Below are 19,869 nucleotides of genomic sequence, written 5' to 3' on the forward strand. Positions count from 1 at the left end.
CAATGAGTGGTGTTTTTTTATATGCGATTATGACTTGTATCTATTGTACTAGTTGTGCTTGTAAATATTATCTTCAAATTGGACATGCAATTTAAATGTTATTTTTTTAACTTTTTTATTTTCCTATTACTTTCTGTAGATATTTTAATTTTTTTCTGCAGCCTTTAAAATGCAAAAGCATGTTTGGAGTGTGATTATTTGCTTGCATTTATTGGAATTTGAAATTGATATCTTGCTAGGGTTGTTTTTCAATTATTTCACGCTTCCCTTTACGCTGGACAAGTGTCTAGATGATTGTTGTGAGAACAATGGTGCTGGTTAGCCTAAAGAAATCTGGGCTATAATGTATTCCTTCATATTCACTTGCAATCTATTTGGCTAAAGCTATTGCATTATGATTTCTGCATCCCTGTCATTGTGATTTCTGCATCCCTGTCTGATCCCACTAACTCAGCTAATCTGGCATACACTGACATATCTTTCTCTGACTGAATGTTATTTAATTGCAGCTGCTATGCTTCATGCTTCGAGTATCTCAAGAATCTCAAATCAAACTTGTTACTTGATATCCATTTTTACAACCATGTTGAAAAACTTTACAGTGAAATTCGTCACAAAGCCACCATCCAATATACACTCCCATTCATTTCTGTTGATCTGTCCATTATGGCTAGTGCCTTCAAAACTAGTGTTGCAGGGTTGGAGAAAGAGCTTGAAGCATTCATTACTGACAACTAGATTTAGATATGTTACAAAAATTCTTTATTTAAGCACTGTCAAACAAATGAAATTACACGTGTTAGTTGCCACACCCTATGCTCAATTTTTCAGGGGATCAAATTAAGCTTAATTTACAAATCTTAATTTTATATCAAAGTTACTCTATCCCCTAAAAAATTGAGCGTAGGGCATGGCAACTAAAAGGTGTATTTTCGTGGGTTAAATCTAGAATTTCCTCTCATCTAATTTCTCATCTAACTTAATCCATGGGGCCTTTCACAGGCTCCAATCAACTCGCACAGTAAATTTCTTTACGCCAGACATTGTGATCAAAAGATTTTAAATTTCAGTTTCGGTTTCGGTCACCACAGAAATGGAAACTTTCAGTTTTGGTTGGCTGCAGATATGTGAATAGTTAATCTTTTGAATTGCCATTTCATTTCTCATCTAATAGTAAATAAGCAAATCATGGTGAGGTTACAAATCCATACAAAGGAATTTGTAAGTTTTGTTTCACATTGTTCTCTGTCAGTAATGGGATTGGGTTCATACTTGGTCCATCCTTCAGCATCTTTGATATCACTGTCATAAATATATGATTTATTTCTTTAATTTTCTTTACTGACTGTAATACATTAAGAAAATTCTTTCCATCTCTTATCTAAATTTTTTGTATTAGAGTCTTCTAAGGGTCCCCTCTATTCTTAGTGGTGGAGTTCTGTATTTTATCAAGGCAGCCGTAAAATTAAAATATCATGAAAATTTGTAGTATGGTTGGTATAATGAGAGAATTATGACCACACTCATCTTTTGGTATATGAGATAAAACTCATTTCACAAGATTTCAGTAATTTCTAAACCAAGACACTTTTACTCTGGTCTATAATTTTTATGTTGGAGTTTGGGTAAAAGTGTTGAGAAAATCCGCCGGGCAAATAAATCCGATCGTGCACAAATTAAACGGAAAGTAAAATAAACAAACAAACCACAAGATAACACCAAGATTTTACGTCATTCGGCCAAGCCTACTCCACGGGCAAGAAATACGATCTTTCACTAAGAGAAAAAAAATACAAGGATTACAATGGATTAATCACAAACCCACAAACCCTCAACCCTTTCCTTACTTCTCAAACCTAAGATTGTACACAAGAGAAACCCGAGAAAACGCGAAAGAAAATCCAAGAGGAACTTGAGAAAAAACCCTTCTCTCTCTCTCTCTCTCTCTCTCTCTCTCTCTCTCTCTCTCTCTCTCCCTTAGGGTAGCGTCACACCCCAAGCCTCTCGCTTGTCCTCTCTTGCTATCCTACCCAAGAGAAAATCCACTCTTTTTTGGTATTTAAGTTTTCCCCAAAACCTAAAAAAGGTAGCTTTCCTTTTTGCCTCTTGCCTTCCCACCCAAGACAACCCACGTGGGTGGGAAATAAGCCAATTTTCCCAACAATCTCCACCTTGGCTTATTTCCCAACCACCTGAAGATTTTCTGTTGATATTGCCACCATTCGCTATTGCCGCAAACCATCATTGGCCTTCTGAAATACCAGTTACATACCTCGAATCATCCTAGTTCTGATTCCTCCCGATTCGATCAACACGGCCAATGCACATGTGTAGCTGCCAACCCGTTGACTCACCTAGTCAACCTTGGAGAGGGATCTCGATCCATCCTCCCCAACGCAGGTACTGTCATCTTCTCACCATCATCTGCAACCTGGAAACTTGGCTCTGCACCAATTGCGAAAGGGACCCTACGCATGCACGTGCTACCACTCTATTTCCAACTAGCCATCGAGATCTTAGGAACACTAGCCACAGTGTCCTCGGGCAGACGATACAATCCGCCACACTTCTCTCCTTTCATTAGAACCATACAACCGTGTGTGATTTTCCAGGCTCCACGTGCAACTGAATACCTGCAACCCCTGGAGTCTAATCGGCCAAGAGATACTAGATTCCTTCGCATCTTTGGGACATCTGCCACACCACCCAAAGTACAAACCACTCCATCAAACATCTTGATCTTTACCGTCCCAACTCCCGTGACGTCACAAGTAGACCTGTCACTCAAGGACACTACATCCGCCCTTGTCTCCTGGAACGTATTAAGATATTCCTTCCTAGAGCATACATGAACATAGCACCCTGAATCTAAAATCCACTCATCATGAAGAGAAATGTGATTACCTGTGGAGACTGTGAGAACATCTCCAAACTCTTCTTTTTGCTCATCCGTTACAGCCACCACCGTATTAGTAGCACCATTGTCCTCCTTATCAGTTCGCTTCAGACAATCCCACTTGATGTGGCCATATTCCTTGAACCGGTAACATTGCACACCCTTTTCCGCCGACCTTGGATCTTGACCTGCCTTTTCCTAATCGCTTGTCCGACGACATTTCTCTTTGATTCCCACCATGAACAACCAACTCATGCTCTTCACTTCCACCAAGAATAGGTTTTTTCCGCATCTCATTCGATAAGAGCGACGCCGCGACTTCTTCCAGCTTTATCTTATCCTTACCATGCAATAAAGTCGTCACCAAGTTGTCATATGAATCAGGAAGTGAAGTAAGAAGCAAAAGGGCCTTGTCTTATTCCTTCAACTTTTTTGTCAACCATGTTGTAATAACCGGTAAAAATATATATTAAAAATATATATTAAAAATAGTCACTATGCAAGATTACTATTTAGAATTATTATTTAAAATACTGTTCATAATTACTATTTAAAATACTATGCAAGATTACTATGCAGAATTACTATTTAAAATACTATTCAAAACTACTATTCACAGTAGGACCCACCGAGTACTATTTACAAGTGGGACCCACATCAGCGGGCCCAATACTATTCACCAGCGGGTCCCACACAAGCGGGCCCCACACAAGCGGGTCCCACATCAGCGGATCCAACGCCAGCGGGTCCCACATCAGCGGGCCCCACACAAACGGGTCCCACATCTAGTGGAAAACGAAAATATCATCGCACCGACGAAAATAATAATAAACAAATCGTAAATAGTAGCAAAAATACTATTGACCGACGAAATTAATAATAAAAAAATATATTATTTACTATGCAAGTACTGTTAACCGACAGAAATAATAATTTAAAATAGTAAATAGTTTTTACTATGCAAAAGTACTATGCAAAAATACTATTGACAAATAATAATTTAAAATAGTAAATAGTCTTTACTATGCAAAAAGTACTATGCAAAAAAATGTCTATAAATAGAGGAGGAGGAGGAGAAGAAAAGGAGAAGAGAAGAGAAGAGAAGAGAAGAGAAGAGAGAGAGGAAGAGAAGAGAAGAGAAGAAAGAGAAAGAGGAAGAGAGAGAGACGAAGGAAAAAGAAAATCCACTACCAAGTAAGTCTTTTATAATAGTCTCTCTTTCAATGGTTGGTTCTACCACCTAAATTATTTAATGATCTCTTTCATGGTTGGTTCTACCACCTACCTATATTTTATTTGAAGTAATGGTTGGTTTTACCACCTATATGGATAAAGTAATGGTTGGTTCTACCACCTATATACTTAACGGTGAAATGCTAGCATAGTAACCGTAAAGTAAACTTTATCAACTTATGGTGAAATGAATAGTGACATACGGGGCCCACATAAATAGTGACATGATGAGGCCCACATGAATAGTGACATACGGGGCCCACATAAATAGTGACATGATGGGGCTCACATGAATAGTGACATGCGGGGCCCACATAAATAGTGACATGCGGGGCCCACATGAATAGTAGCATGCGGGGCCCACATGAATAGTAACATACGGGGCCCATATGAATAGTAACATACGGGCCCACATGATCTTAAATTTGATAGAAAGAACACAGGGAATATTATCAGAAAGGAATTTGATAGAAAGAACACTGAACACAGGAAACATCAGAATTTGAAAAGGGTACTTCTCACGTTGCTTTCGTGTGAAAAGGGTACTTCTCACGTTGCTTTCGTGAAATTCTCATCTGCACGATCCTTTCCACGTACATTCAGGCAAGTGAATATGGACTCGCTTCATAACGGTAATTCAGTGTAATTCCTATGATTATTTGATATGTGACTGTATTAGAAGGTAAAAGTATCTTCAAAGGAAAAAGCATCTTCAATACCATATTTCTTTAGTATTTCATTTCAGAAAGCAAAATTTCATATTCATTTCAGAAAGCAACATTGCATAAATTCTGCATGCCATTCTAAATTGAAATAAAGGGAGGGAGGACTAAGGCAGACCCTTAAGATCCCAGAAAGGACTAAGGCAGACCCTTACGATCCGTCCTTGGTCAAGCCAAAAGTTACCCAGGCTGTGAGCGTACGACACCTGGCTGACAATGCATTTTCGGGTGGAAGGTGACCCGAAGGAAATCCTAGAAAGGAGCACGTCTCATTAGGGGGCGGAGGTCCCTTGATGGTCAATAGTTGACGGCCAGAGTCAGGGTAATTGAGAATTGCCATAATGGCCATAATGACCGTATGACTATTGGAGAGATTTTCGGGTAGAAGGTGACCCAAAATCCTCGGGTGGAAGGTGACCCAAAGGAAATCCTAGAAAGGAGCACGTCTCATTAGGGGGCGGAGCTTCCTTGATGGTCAATAGTTGCCGGCCAGAGTCAGGGTAATTGGGGAATTGCCATAATGGCCATAATGACCGTATGACTATTGGGGGAGAGAACATATTGGGAATCACAGTAAGGATGAGAGTTCATATTACTTGATTTATTTCCAAATTTGATTTATTTGAAAAACTGTATAGTTTAAAATGGATTCTAATGTTGATCATTGAAATTTTTATGGTTATTGTACTGTTTCTTTTATGTCGTGAGCCTTTTTCCTTGCTCTTACGTTGCTACATTTCCCTCCACAGGATTAGTAGAAGAGGGAGCCTTCGCAAACGAAGACATATAAATAAAGCGGGAATGGGAAATAAATAGAGAGGGTGGAGTGACAGATGGGTCACCTGTCGTATTTAGACTCAGTTTAAGTATTTAATTTCGGACTGTAATAAATTTTATTTGGGATGCTAGGTCCTTAATTTAGAACAGAGTGAGTTTAAAATTTTAAATGGATTTCATTATTGAGAATACTTCCGCTGCTCATAAAGAACATCAGGTGAATTTGTCAAATAGGTGTAACGGCTTGGTTCTGGAAATCGGGTCGTTACAGTTGTGGTATCAAAGCCGTACCTCCTCTAGTACGATCTGCCAACAAGGACGTTGGGCCCTTTAAGGGGGGTGGATTGTAATAGTCCCACATCGGAAGCGGAGAGAGAAAGTTCCTGGATTATATGTTGTAGACCCCATTCCCGGGTTTACGGAAAATCTGGTGCTTGAGGGTTGAGTCGTTAATTTGGGTTAGATAGGTGACATATGATGTGTCACATTTCATGGGTCAACCGAAAAATTCGAACGAGATAGGAGAACTATCCTAAAAACTTTAGTAAGTAAACAATTGCTTAGAGACTTCATGGTACCTCAAGATTTTAGTTGAAAAATAAAAAGATTTCCTTCTAACCATGGCAGTTTGTTTTAACTACGGAGACCCTAATCACAGGAAGAGGGACTGCCCTAAGGCAGCAACTTATATTCAGAATCGTCCGACACTGAGGTACAGGATGGAGCGACTGAAGGTCAGAAATGTACTTATATTATTTTATAAAATTATTACCCTGTTACAATTTACAGCTATATTTAGTTGGAAATTTCATTAAAAGCCTGGATTATGGGAAAAAGAATATGGATTTTGGGAAAAATGATCGTTAGATGGATTTCACGAGGAATCGATTTTAATCATAAAAAAATAGATGATCATGAATCTGTCATGCGTTGGGATAATAATTAACAAAGATATTTTGAATTTTGGGATGATGATTTATGAGTATGTTGTGAAATTTGAAGATGTCTGAAAATTGAAGATGATGATGACATAATACATTGAGATTTTATCAACAAAGATATTTTGAATTATGAAGATTTTCCTTAAGAATGGTGATATTTTATATAGTATGTTACAACCTCTGACAACCTTGTCGTGAGCTAGAAGAAATTTCAAGAAGAGAAAGGATTGCAGCAAATGATTGAAATTTCCTCTGACTCCGAGGAAGAACCTGAAGAACAAGAACTTGAAGCGAGAAAGCCACAAGAAGAGGAACCAGGGGAGGAGATGAAACAAAAGTATCATCATCTTACGGTATGTCCAATTTCGAGGACGAAATTTTCATTAAGGGGGGTAGAATGTAATAACCGGTAAAAATATATATTAAAAATATATATTAAAAATAGTCACTATGCAAGATTACTATTTAGAATTATTATTTAAAATACTGTTCATAATTACTATTTAAAATACTATGCAAGATTACTATGCAGAATTACTATTTAAAATACTATTCAAAACTACTATTCACAGTAGGACCCACCGAGTACTATTTACAAGTGGGACCCACATCAGCGGGCCCAATACTATTCACCAGCGGGTCCCACACAAGCGGGCCCCACACAAGCGGGTCCCACATCAGCGGATCCAACGCCAGCGGGTCCCACATCAGCGGGCCCCACACAAACGGGTCCCACATCTAGTGGAAAACGAAAATATCATCGCACCGACGAAAATAATAATAAACAAATCGTAAATAGTAGCAAAAATACTATTGACCGACGAAATTAATAATAAAAAAATATATTATTTACTATGCAAGTACTGTTAACCGACAGAAATAATAATTTAAAATAGTAAATAGTTTTTACTATGCAAAAGTACTATGCAAAAATACTATTGACCGACAGAAATAATAATTTAAAATAGTAAATAGTCTTTACTATGCAAAAAGTACTATGCAAAAAAATGTCTATAAATAGAGGAGGAGGAGGAGAAGAAAAGGAGAAGAGAAGAGAAGAGAAGAGAAGAGAAGAGAGAGAGGAAGAGAAGAGAAGAGAAGAAAGAGAAAGAGGAAGAGAGAGAGACGAAGGAAAAAGAAAATCCACTACCAAGTAAGTCTTTTATAATAGTCTCTCTTTCAATGGTTGGTTCTACCACCTAAATTATTTAATGATCTCTTTCATGGTTGGTTCTACCACCTACCTATATTTTATTTGAAGTAATGGTTGGTTTTACCACCTATATGGATAAAGTAATGGTTGGTTCTACCACCTATATACTTAACGGTGAAATGCTAGCATAGTAACCGTAAAGTAAACTTTATCAACTTATGGTGAAATGAATAGTGACATACGGGGCCCACATAAATAGTGACATGATGAGGCCCACATGAATAGTGACATACGGGGCCCACATAAATAGTGACATGATGGGGCTCACATGAATAGTGACATGCGGGGCCCACATAAATAGTGACATGCGGGGCCCACATGAATAGTAGCATGCGGGGCCCACATGAATAGTAACATACGGGGCCCATATGAATAGTAACATACGGGCCCACATGATCTTAAATTTGATAGAAAGAACACAGGGAATATTATCAGAAAGGAATTTGATAGAAAGAACACTGAACACAGGAAACATCAGAATTTGAAAAGGGTACTTCTCACGTTGCTTTCGTGTGAAAAGGGTACTTCTCACGTTGCTTTCGTGAAATTCTCATCTGCACGATCCTTTCCACGTACATTCAGGCAAGTGAATATGGACTCGCTTCATAACGGTAATTCAGTGTAATTCCTATGATTATTTGATATGTGACTGTATTAGAAGGTAAAAGTATCTTCAAAGGAAAAAGCATCTTCAATACCATATTTCTTTAGTATTTCATTTCAGAAAGCAAAATTTCATATTCATTTCAGAAAGCAACATTGCATAAATTCTGCATGCCATTCTAAATTGAAATAAAGGGAGGGAGGACTAAGGCAGACCCTTAAGATCCCAGAAAGGACTAAGGCAGACCCTTACGATCCGTCCTTGGTCAAGCCAAAAGTTACCCAGGCTGTGAGCGTACGACACCTGGCTGACAATGCATTTTCGGGTGGAAGGTGACCCGAAGGAAATCCTAGAAAGGAGCACGTCTCATTAGGGGGCGGAGGTCCCTTGATGGTCAATAGTTGACGGCCAGAGTCAGGGTAATTGAGAATTGCCATAATGGCCATAATGACCGTATGACTATTGGAGAGATTTTCGGGTAGAAGGTGACCCAAAATCCTCGGGTGGAAGGTGACCCAAAGGAAATCCTAGAAAGGAGCACGTCTCATTAGGGGGCGGAGCTTCCTTGATGGTCAATAGTTGCCGGCCAGAGTCAGGGTAATTGGGGAATTGCCATAATGGCCATAATGACCGTATGACTATTGGGGGAGAGAACATATTGGGAATCACAGTAAGGATGAGAGTTCATATTACTTGATTTATTTCCAAATTTGATTTATTTGAAAAACTGTATAGTTTAAAATGGATTCTAATGTTGATCATTGAAATTTTTATGGTTATTGTACTGTTTCTTTTATGTCGTGAGCCTTTTTCCTTGCTCTTACGTTGCTACATTTCCCTCCACAGGATTAGTAGAAGAGGGAGCCTTCGCAAACGAAGACATATAAATAAAGCGGGAATGGGAAATAAATAGAGAGGGTGGAGTGACAGATGGGTCACCTGTCGTATTTAGACTCAGTTTAAGTATTTAATTTCGGACTGTAATAAATTTTATTTGGGATGCTAGGTCCTTAATTTAGAACAGAGTGAGTTTAAAATTTTAAATGGATTTCATTATTGAGAATACTTCCGCTGCTCATAAAGAACATCAGGTGAATTTGTCAAATAGGTGTAACGGCTTGGTTCTGGAAATCGGGTCGTTACACATGTGGAGCTGATCCACAAGCTCGTTGAACACTATGATGTGTTCCAGAAGATCTTATCGTTCCTGGATCTTTAGCCCGTACAATTGCCGCTTCAAATACAATCGGTTGGCCAAGCTTTTTGACATTAAAAGCTTTTTCAACTTCTTCCATAATTTAGGCTCATCTTATTCTTCCATAATGTTAAACATAACGCTATTTGCCAGACATAGTCGAATCATGCTGACCGCCTTCAACTCAATATCTTCCCACTTGGCGCCCGTCATCTTCTCCGGCTTTCCATCTTTTCTCTTCAACGCCTTAGCCAAGTCCTGTTGAACTAGGATGTCCTCACCCTCATCTGTCATAGGGAGAAACTGCCCTTTCCGTCAAATCTATTGATGTTGAACTGAATAGAACTTGATTTTACTGTCATCTCAGATCACTTCGTCGTTCTCGGTGTATCCCTCCACCTCAAACAAAAATCTTTCTTGGCAATCTTTCTACTCCTAAAGATTCAACCACAATACCTAATATCTCTCCTTCCGGCCTCGACGATCGCTCCAACCATAACTCTGATACCACTCGTTGAGAAAATCCGACGGGCAAATCAATCCGATCGTGCACAAATTAAACGGAAAGTAAAATAAACAAACAAGCCACGAGATGAACACCAAGATTTACGTGGTTCGGCCAAGCCTATACTCCACAGGCAAGAAATATGATCTTCCACTAAGAGAAAAGCAAAATACAAGGATTACAATAGATTAATCAATCACAAACCCGCAACCCTTTTTCTTGCTCCTCAAACCCAAGATCGTACACAAGAGAAACCCGAGAAAACCCGAAAGAAAATCCAAGAGCTGTGTTTGGTTCTTTTTGGTGAGTGGGATTTGTTTGGAATTAGAAGTCAAACAGGAGATGGGTTGGATGTCAATCAAAGAGGAGATAGGTGGCATCTTTCAAAAGTGTAGTTTGGTTGTAAAGGAAAAAGGTGGAAGTGGTTGAAAATTCCATGCAAAAATAAATCCCACAAAAAAAACTCTGATTTAGTGGTATGCAAATGGGCTCTCATTTGTATTCCACGTCACCGGACAAAGTTCCGACAATCTCAATAGTCAAAAGGAGTTTTGGGCCAAAAAAATCAACCAAACGCCGTTCGGCTTTTCAAATCCCATGCAAATGCTACAAAAGTCTCATTTTTTAGGTAACCAAACACAGCGAGGAACCCGAGAAGAAACCCAAGAAAAAAACCCTTTTCTTTCTTCTTCTCTCTCCTTTAGGGTAGCCGTCACACACCAAGCCTCTCGCTTGTACTCTCTTGTTGTCCTACCCTAGAGAAAACCTACTCTCTTTTGGCATTTAGGTTTTCCTCAAAACCTAAAAAAGTTAGCTTTCCTTTTTGCCTCCTGCCATCCCACCCAAGACAACCTACGTGGGTGGGAAATAAGGCAACTTTCCGAAGAAAAAGCTTATGTGGTATTCAAACATTTGATTTGTTAAGGTTCAAAGATGAGAAATAATAACCATGCAGGACCAAACCTAGGGACAAAATCAAAGAATGGTAGATATGCATTAATAGTTATAGAGAAGGAAATAACTAGCAGCATTCCATCTATTACTGAAGTAAGCCATGACAGTTTTAAGCCGGTTTACAAAGGAGTTAGGCTCGTGGACGGTCTCATCACTGTTCAAAAAATCTGTTCCTTACAAATTTTAACTTGATTTTCTCTCTGATTCAGTAATTGTTCTCTACGAAGTTGGCAATTTTTTGTGTTTCAGAGTTTGTTTTAGGTCTTAAAATTTTCTTTTGGACATCAATTTGTTATTTTTTCCTGTCACGATTCCAATTTATTAACTATATTCTCTAGGATGGTTAAAAGTTTGAGGTCTTATAATTATACTAATTTTTATATAAAATCTATCATTTTCCCCTCAAGCTTGGAAAGAACAATGTTATTATAAATTGATACTGATATGGTAACCGGGTTGGGACCGAGAATGGAACCGAACAGAGAGAGATGATATTGACATGAATTTACGTACTTCTACTATGACAATTTGCCTTAACTCTCATTTACAAAAATTTTAAGTTTCTACATGTATATACACACATACGGGATTGATATTTAAGACTACCTTAAAGAACAATATGATTAGAACATTTGACAAGGTAAGCAAAAGTTCCGACATTATTAGTTCAGAATTCTTCAAATCTGCCTTACCAGAAAATTGTTAAAAAATTAGAAAATTTGAACATTTAAACATTGGCCAGGAAAGTAATTTGATTTGCCACAACATCTTGCTCTTACTGGAAAGTTAGTCATGGCATGGTCTAATTTGAAGGGTTTATAAGACTTCTCAATGGCGGTTGAGGTGGCAAAATTTTCTTTTTCTATAACTACTGCAATGTAATGTATATAAAAATTTGAGAATCGATTGTGAGTTCTAAACTGATTATTGGACTCGAATTTACATTTAATTTTGAGTCCATTAATCAGTTTTTAACGAAAGATTGGTTCTAAAACAAATACGGGCCTTAGAACTTTAAAGTTCTGGTATGCTTTTTCTTTTCAAAGTAAATACAAACCCATGAGCACATGGTAGGGTCCCTAGTCATAATGCTCAACTTTCTTTTCATTTTTTGTGGAGCCTTTTGTATTAATGAGGGTAGGGAAATGGCCCCATCAATTAATTAATCTAGGACTATTAGAGAGAGAGAGTCTCCAAATAAATTCATAGATGTCTCTTTCAATTAGTTAGGAAAATAAAAGAATTACATACTTTTCAGAACCATTACAGGGGATCCAAGAAATGTAATTATTACTAAAAGATTATCATTCTATGGGGAGCAAGGTGTAAATTTATAATTCAATCGAAGAAGCAGATACTATGGATGGTTAGAAAAAAGAGTTTTGCAAGGTTTGCTAATGTTATTTCCAGGTAAAAAATATTTAGGGGATGAAGTTTTTCCAGTAAAAATGCCTTGAACAATTTTACCTATAGTAATTTTATCCAATCAAAAGACATTACCAAACCATGGAAAAATTGTTTTCCAAGGAAAAAAATTTCATGGCTGCCAAACAAGCCCTTCTTGAGGGAACCATAGTATGTATCATATGATTGTTGCAACATTGGAATTAGGGTTAGATCATATATATTCCAACAAAAAATAAAACATGAAAAGAGAAAATCAACAAAACAAAATGGAAATGACATGGGTACTTATTTTAATAAAGGTATTTAGACTTTATTACACCTTTTCTGATTGACTATTTGAATACTGATTGTTTTATGACGATTATAATAGCCATTAAAAGCTAATTTAGCAGATATAAATAGTGGACTGCCATTATTAAAAGAAGGGAGTGTAAATACCATTTCACATAAAAAATGTAAGGGCCTGTTTGGATGCAGAGAAGATTTTGATTTGGATTTCTCACATTTGCAGCCCTTTTTGCATTGTAATTTGGATCCGATCAAATTCTTGGATTTCCAATTCAGCAACTGACAGTGAAAAAAATCAGATTTCCAAATAAGCTGTGCAAATAAGAAATTGGAAAACCACAGATCTAACAGTTTCCTTCACCCTCTTTGCTCCTCAATCTCTCCCCTCCAATAGGAAGTGCCCCCTTCCCTCTCTCTCTCTCTCTCCCTCAACTTGAGCTGCCGGATTTATTCATTTTATATTCAAAACTCAATTCCAAATCCAAATACAATATATGAGGTATCCAAACGGCCCTAAGTGAATTTCAAATTGAACACTTAAATTGCTAATTACCCTAAAAGAGAAGAAGAGAATATCTTCAACTTCAAGACAATTAGATAAGAAGAGAATATATTCATTGAGGTCGAAAACAGCTGAAAATTCTCCCACATATACTGGGTTGTACAGCCTTTTGTCGTCTTGCTAGCTTCGACTTGAAGACAAGAAGAGAATATCTTGATTGATTTAGAAAACAACTTTGCAGCATTTCTTTTGTTTTATGAATTCTCTCATTGAGCTGTCTTTGACACCTTATCATTCTCTAATGGCTTTCATTGACATGAGAAATATAGGGACCATGACTTGCATTTTTAAAATTATATTGAGAGAGAGAGAGAGAGAGAGAGAGAGAGAGAGAGTAGGGTGGGGCCCTTGGTGGGTTGGTTAGGTTGCAAAAAAGGTGTAGGGTCTCATTGGGACAGTTCTTTCTCTAGAAAGGAAATTTCTGTAAATTCATGCATGGTACAAAGCTACAACAGGTAGATATCCATTTCAGGGTTTCGCATACTCATGCCATCCACGAGGGAGTAGTTGGCAGTTTTCTATTTTAGGATGGTTAGGTTAGTTTCATCAACAATAATAAAATGTGGCACTATTTTTTTGGTAGGTAAGTTAGGATTGAACATCGAACCTCACAGTTGAAAACAGAGTCTTAACAAATTGAGGATAGTAAAAATGTGATACTTATCCGGTCCTAGCATACTATAATTCTAGATTCGATCATTGGTCCTCAATATTCAGTCCGAAATATTTTAGAATATTCATGATATATTTGGGCCGACATATCAATATCAAGTTGGTTCAATATGGCTGATATATTGGTGGGACCTTCGTACCTTGGCTCCCATTAATTGAAGGATGATGGGACCCTCCATTTTATAGAGGTTTGGTACCAACAATTGAGTTGCATGTCCATCATTTCAATCGACAGGAATCCATAAAATATTTGGTAAGGAGTAAGGACCGTGAGAAAAGATAAGTTGCCAGCTCGATTGTGGTAATCGGGGCCATTAATTAACGAGTGGGCCCCAACATGGACCGGTCATTGTGCAAAAGCTTAACTATCCATCAATTGGATAATTGGGCTTTCACAACATCGGTCCATCCATAATAGCTACCATCGGTTTGAAGTGCTAATCACGAGCTCTGATGCTTTATCCGTCTTTGTTTTAGATTTTTATAACCGATTGTGAGCTTCAAGTCGATTATTGGACTCAAAATTATTGGGGCTCGCAATCGGTTGGCACAATCTAAAATGAACAGGGCCTTTGCATTACTGAGCGCGATCCTTTTATCTTACTGATGGGATGTTAATTCAATATGAGACAGATACCACACAGGTTACCTGCTCTACAATATCAACAGTCTTGATCACACATACATATACCCATGTGAGACCCAAGGTTTGTCTCGACGGTGACTGACTACCTAGGCAGACAATAACTAAACAAATGTTGCATGAAACAAAATAGATTATGTGGAAGGAATGGTGGGACAAACATTATTTAGAAAGGAATTAGGCTAGGGTGTGGAAGATTCTTTGAGTAAGTCATATCCGAATAAGGAGAGATGGAATGAATGATTGAGAATGAGAGGATGTCACCTCTGTCGATTACTACTTTTCATTGAACCCATTAGAAGTGGTCCACTATAAGGGGAAAGGGAGAGTCCAAACAATATATTGGTGCATAGAAAGGTCGTATATATTGTGAGAAGTATCTTTTCTATATTAAATTGGTAAGCACGCGGCTTTTTTTTTTTAAATTTCGACAACAACATGAGAGCTACCAATTAAGGCAATGTTTGGCAACTAGTTTTTTCCCCATGAAATATATATTAGCTTGTCCAATGCTGAAAGTGGGCCTAAGTTCTCTCTCTGTGTCTCATGCTGAGACAGGATGCATGGTATATAGCTAGAGGCAAGATGGCCATCATGAGCTAAACCTGAAGTGTCGCGAAAGACTAGGATGGGAAACAAAAGGGGCAGTAGCAGATTTTTACCACGACGAAACAGAAAAGTATTGTGTTACTTCGAAAATAATACTTCAAATTAAGAATGAGGGGTGATAGAGAGAAAATACGGTAGGACCGTTAGAGCCCGCCACGTGTCACCCTTATACCAAAGGAATCTAATTATGATAAAGAAAAGTATAAAGACAAGTGTTGGGGGAAAACTAAATAAATTCCTCCTTTACTTTGGACACATGGCATACATGCTCATGCATGGCAAGCACTACGATAAGTGGTAAACATGCTAAAACCTTGCCATGCACAAGAACACATGGCTTATACACCAAAACATGGTGTAAGAACTCTAACCCTATAAAAGGCACCCCCTTGCTCAATGGTAAAGGAAACTCTTCTTCCCCCCATAAGCACATTTATCTTTATTAGTCTTGCTTAGATATCTGTGATACCGATACCTGACTTGAGCGTTGGAGGGTGCCCCCGAGTCCCCACTCCGAGGCCCTTCTAGCGTTGATTTCTATGAGCGCAGGCACCCATGAATAGGAGCTCTACCAACTAAGCTGCTGGTTTTGCCGATAGCGCTCGTCTGACGCCCAGATCCGGATTTTGGCATCATCAGATTGGCGCCATCCGTGGGATTAAGTTCCTAGTCTCCTCCGTCGTTGCCTTGCCTCTTTTTCCGGTTGTTTTGTGGGAGCTGAGAAAAAGGGATCCTACTCTTCTTCCCCTCTCTTCCTTTTTAAAGGGTGGCGCGGGACCTTTTCATCATTATGGAGAGAAAACCTTCCTTGGCGGGATTGGGCCGTTCCTCTGCCTGGACGGCGTGCGTGGTTTCGCTGGATAATCCCTTTCATGATTTATGATGATGAGGTTTGGGCGGCGAGAAGCGACACGTGTCGTGCTCGTACGGTCTTGTCGTTTTTCATCGCCTTTCTTCGTGATGGTTAGGCACTATTGGTGCATGGGTGACACGTGGCAAGATTTGAGAGCAGCGCCGTATTTATGTCCCATCATAACACTCCCTTACTCCTTTGGTCCATTTAATGGGCCAAGGGAGTAATGTCTGGTCAAGCGACACCTTGCTGAGGGCATTTATGAGGGCTCCGCAGTACGAGGAGACGTGCCGTTTCATCCGGCGGTTATCCCCGAGAAATGGTAGCATTATTATGGGTCGCCTTGTTTCGAGATACAAGGTTTTCTTCCTCGAGCGTGAAAAGGAGGACTACCCCGGCGCTTTGTCATTGCCTCTTTTTTTTCTGAGATAGGTGTTTCTCCGCGCCTTTTTTCAACAACATGTCTGGTTCCCCTTCGCGAGTTAGGGGCAAAGCCCCTCTTTCCCAGGAATCGTCGAGTGACCCCGACCTGTCTTCTGACTTGGAGGAGGACCTTACGGCTCGCCGGAAAAGGGCTAGGACGGATTTGGGCCCTTCTTGGGGCTTTTCCCCCCTTCGTCTTTCCTCCTTGCCTAGGAAGGACAAGTCGTCTCGTTCCCGTGTTGCCAGGGAATGGTCTTTTTTCTCCCGGGCCTATCACCAGGGGATGGAACTGCGCGGCCGGGTTTCGAAGATGGGTAAGGAGATCGAGGATTTGAAGCAGGAGAACGAGGCGTTGCAGAGAAAGGTTCACTCTCTCAACGAGCAGCTGCTTGAATACGAGGTGGACCCCTTGCTGGAGAGTTCCTGGGAGGAGGAGGGGAACCCTTCGGGAGAGGAGTCTTCTTCCGATTAGTTTATGGTTTCTCCTGTTTTCTTGTTGTTGTTTTTTTTTTCTTTCCCCTTTCTTGTCGGGGATTTTTGGGGCCTGCGCGCCCTACGTTCGGTTTCTTATCACCCTCCATTTTTGTAGGCCTGTGGGCCAAGAGGATGTGAATGGATGGTTTTATGAATTTGTGCCGTGTTTCTTATGTTGCTTTTTCCATCTGTTTGGTTGCTTTTCCACTGTGTTTGGCATAAATTATCTTTGTTGCGAGGAATTGTGGCGTTTTGTTCGAACCTGTGAGGGATTCCGAGCCTTTTCTTGGCGCGTTTAGTTTCCTCCGCCTGTTGTGTTTGTGCGTCGTGGTCTCGTGGCGGGGCTCTGGGCCTGGGCGCGCATTTTTCCTCTAGTGGAATTGAGGTCGGATCTCTCTGCTTGGTTTCCCACCTCCGGACCCTTCCCTTTTATTAGGTGGGGAGGAGTTGAAAGTGATTTGTGATGATGAGGTTTGGGCGGCAAGGAAGTGACACGTGTTGTACTCGTACGGTCTTGCCGTTTCCCATCGCCTTTCTTCATGATGGTTAGGCACTATTGGTGCATGGCCAACACGTGGCGAGGTCTGAGAGCAGCGCCGTGTTTATGTCTCATCATAACAGTACCTTTGGTCCATCGAACGGACCAAGGGAGTAAGCTTGTTTATCTGGTTAAGGAATATCGTGACGAAACCCGGATCTCACCTTATGCGGTCGGAGATATCGAGGCACGACATCAACGGAACCCGGATCCCACCTTATGCGGTCAGAGATGCCGAGGCACGACATCAACGAAACTCGGATCCCACCTTATGCGGTCGGAGATACCGAGGCACGACATCAACGGAACCTGGATCCCACCTTATGCAGTCGGAGATGCTGAGGCACGACATCAACAAAACTCGGATCCCACCTTATGCGGTTGGAGATACCGAGGCACGACATCAACGAAACCCGGATCCCACCTTATGCGGTCGGAGATGCCGAGGCATGACATCAACAAAACTCAGATCCCACCTTATGCGGTCGGAGATACCGAGGCGCGACATCAACGGAACCCGGATCCCACCTTATGCGGTCGGAGATGCCGATGCACGACATCAACGAAACTCGGATCCCACCTTATGCGGTCGGAGATACCGAGGCGCGACACCAACGGAACCCCAGTCCCTCGAAGCTGGAGCATGGATAACCTCCAAGAGTTTTACCAGTGAAAAGGAAGGGTAAGGTCCATGTTTTCTTTTAAGTTATGACGGATTTTTTGTTTGTTTTCTTTTTGTGATTTTCAGAAGCAAAGCCATGTTTTCCCCTTTACAAATTAATGAAATAGCGTTTCTACCCGAGCCATGTGCATCTCCACTTTCCGGCCTATGATGAATAAAGGGCCAGAAAACGACAGGGAGTGGGACAGAGGTATCATCTGGGCTGATCCCCCCGAAAATACCCTAAAACGCTCCCCATGAAAAAAAAGACATCCCCTTTAAGGGCGGGCGGGACCCATTTACTCCGAGCTGATCACTCGAGGGGAAGATGGTCCTTCCACGAACAAGATGCCCTACAAGGGTGCACTAGAAGTATTCTCGCCAACCAGGTTAGAACTTAATAAACCCGCCGCGAAGAAAAATACTGAAAAGCTCAAAATGGCCCACGGCGCATTATATAAAAAAAAAAAGGGAGAGAGGAGGAAAAAGAAAGAGAGTTCGAAGAGTTATTACGGAATCCAGCAAAAGGGTACGGCAGGGCTACTACAATTCCACCAGATGGAAAATACCAATTACGGTGGCAAAGGCTGAGAACCCAGCACAAGGGTCCGGTACGGCCACTACAATTCCACCAGATGGAAAATACTAAGTACGATGGGAAAGGCTCAGAACCCAAAACAAGGGTATGGCAAGGCCACTAAAACTCCACCAGATGGAAAATACCAAGTACGGTGGGAAAGGCTCAGAACCCAGCACAAGGGTCTGGCAGGGCCACTACAATTCCACCAGATGAAGAATACCAAGTACACTGGGAAAGGCTCAGAACCCAGCACAAGGGTCCGGCAGGGCCACTACAATTCCACCAGATGGAAAATACCAAGTACGGTGGGAAAGGCTTAGAACCCAGCACAAGGGTCCAGCAAGGCCACTACAACTCCACCAGATGGAAAATACCAAGTACGGTGGGAAAGGCTCAGAACCCAGCACAAGGGTCCGGCAGGGCCGCTTAAATTCCACCATATGAAAAATACCAAGTACGGTGGGAAAGACTCAGAACCCAACACAAGGGTCCGGCAGGGCCACTACAACTCCACCAGATGGAAAATACCAAGTACGGTGGGAAAGGCTCAAAACCCAACACAAGGGTCCGGCAAGGCCACTACAACTCCACCAGATGGAAAATGCCAAGTACGGTGGGAAAGGCTCAAAACCCAGCAAAAGGGACCGGCCTTACTACTACGATTCCACTAGATGAAAAAAGAGCCTAGTTGAGCAAAAAAGGCTCGGACCTCAAGACAAAGGTCCAGCCACCCTACTACCATTCCACTTAGATGGAAAAAGAGACCGGTCGAGCAAAAAAGGCTCGGACCTCAGGACAAGGGTCCGGCATCACTAATACAATTCCACTAGATGAAAAATACCAAGTACGGTGGGAAAGGCTCAAAACCCAGCAAAAGGGTCCGGCCTTACTACTACGATTCCACTAGATGGAAAAAAGAGCCTGGTTGAGCAAAAAAGGCTCGGACCTTAAGACAAAGGTCCAGCCACCCTACTACCATTCCACTTAGATGGAAAAAGAGACCGGTCGAGCAAAAAAAGGCTCGGACCTCAGGACAAGGGTCCGGCATCACTACTACAATTCCACCAGATGAAAAATACCAAGTACGGTGGGAAAGGCTCAAAACCTAGCAAAATGGTC

General features: G+C 40.7%; 2 long non-coding RNA genes across 2 annotated transcripts; both read left to right on the forward strand.

Annotated features, from left to right (window-relative positions):
- The first annotated feature begins 4,011 nt into the window (after positions 1-4,011).
- Positions 4,012-5,819, forward strand: LOC143878601 (uncharacterized). The gene is made up of 2 exons (XR_013251036.1): positions 4,012-4,090; positions 4,619-5,819. It is a non-coding gene; the product is annotated as an uncharacterized LOC143878601 (long non-coding RNA).
- Positions 5,820-7,643: 1,824 nt separating this feature from the next.
- On the forward strand, positions 7,644-9,451 carry LOC143878603 (uncharacterized). Its single transcript, XR_013251037.1, has 2 exons — positions 7,644-7,722; positions 8,251-9,451. It is a non-coding gene; the product is annotated as an uncharacterized LOC143878603 (long non-coding RNA).
- Positions 9,452-19,869: the final 10,418 nt, after the last annotated feature.

Source organism: Tasmannia lanceolata, unplaced genomic scaffold (genome assembly GCF_043159265.1).
Source record: "Tasmannia lanceolata isolate RefF3 unplaced genomic scaffold, GAP_Taslan_0.1 ptg000006l, whole genome shotgun sequence".
NCBI lineage: Eukaryota > Viridiplantae > Streptophyta > Magnoliopsida > Canellales > Winteraceae > Tasmannia > Tasmannia lanceolata.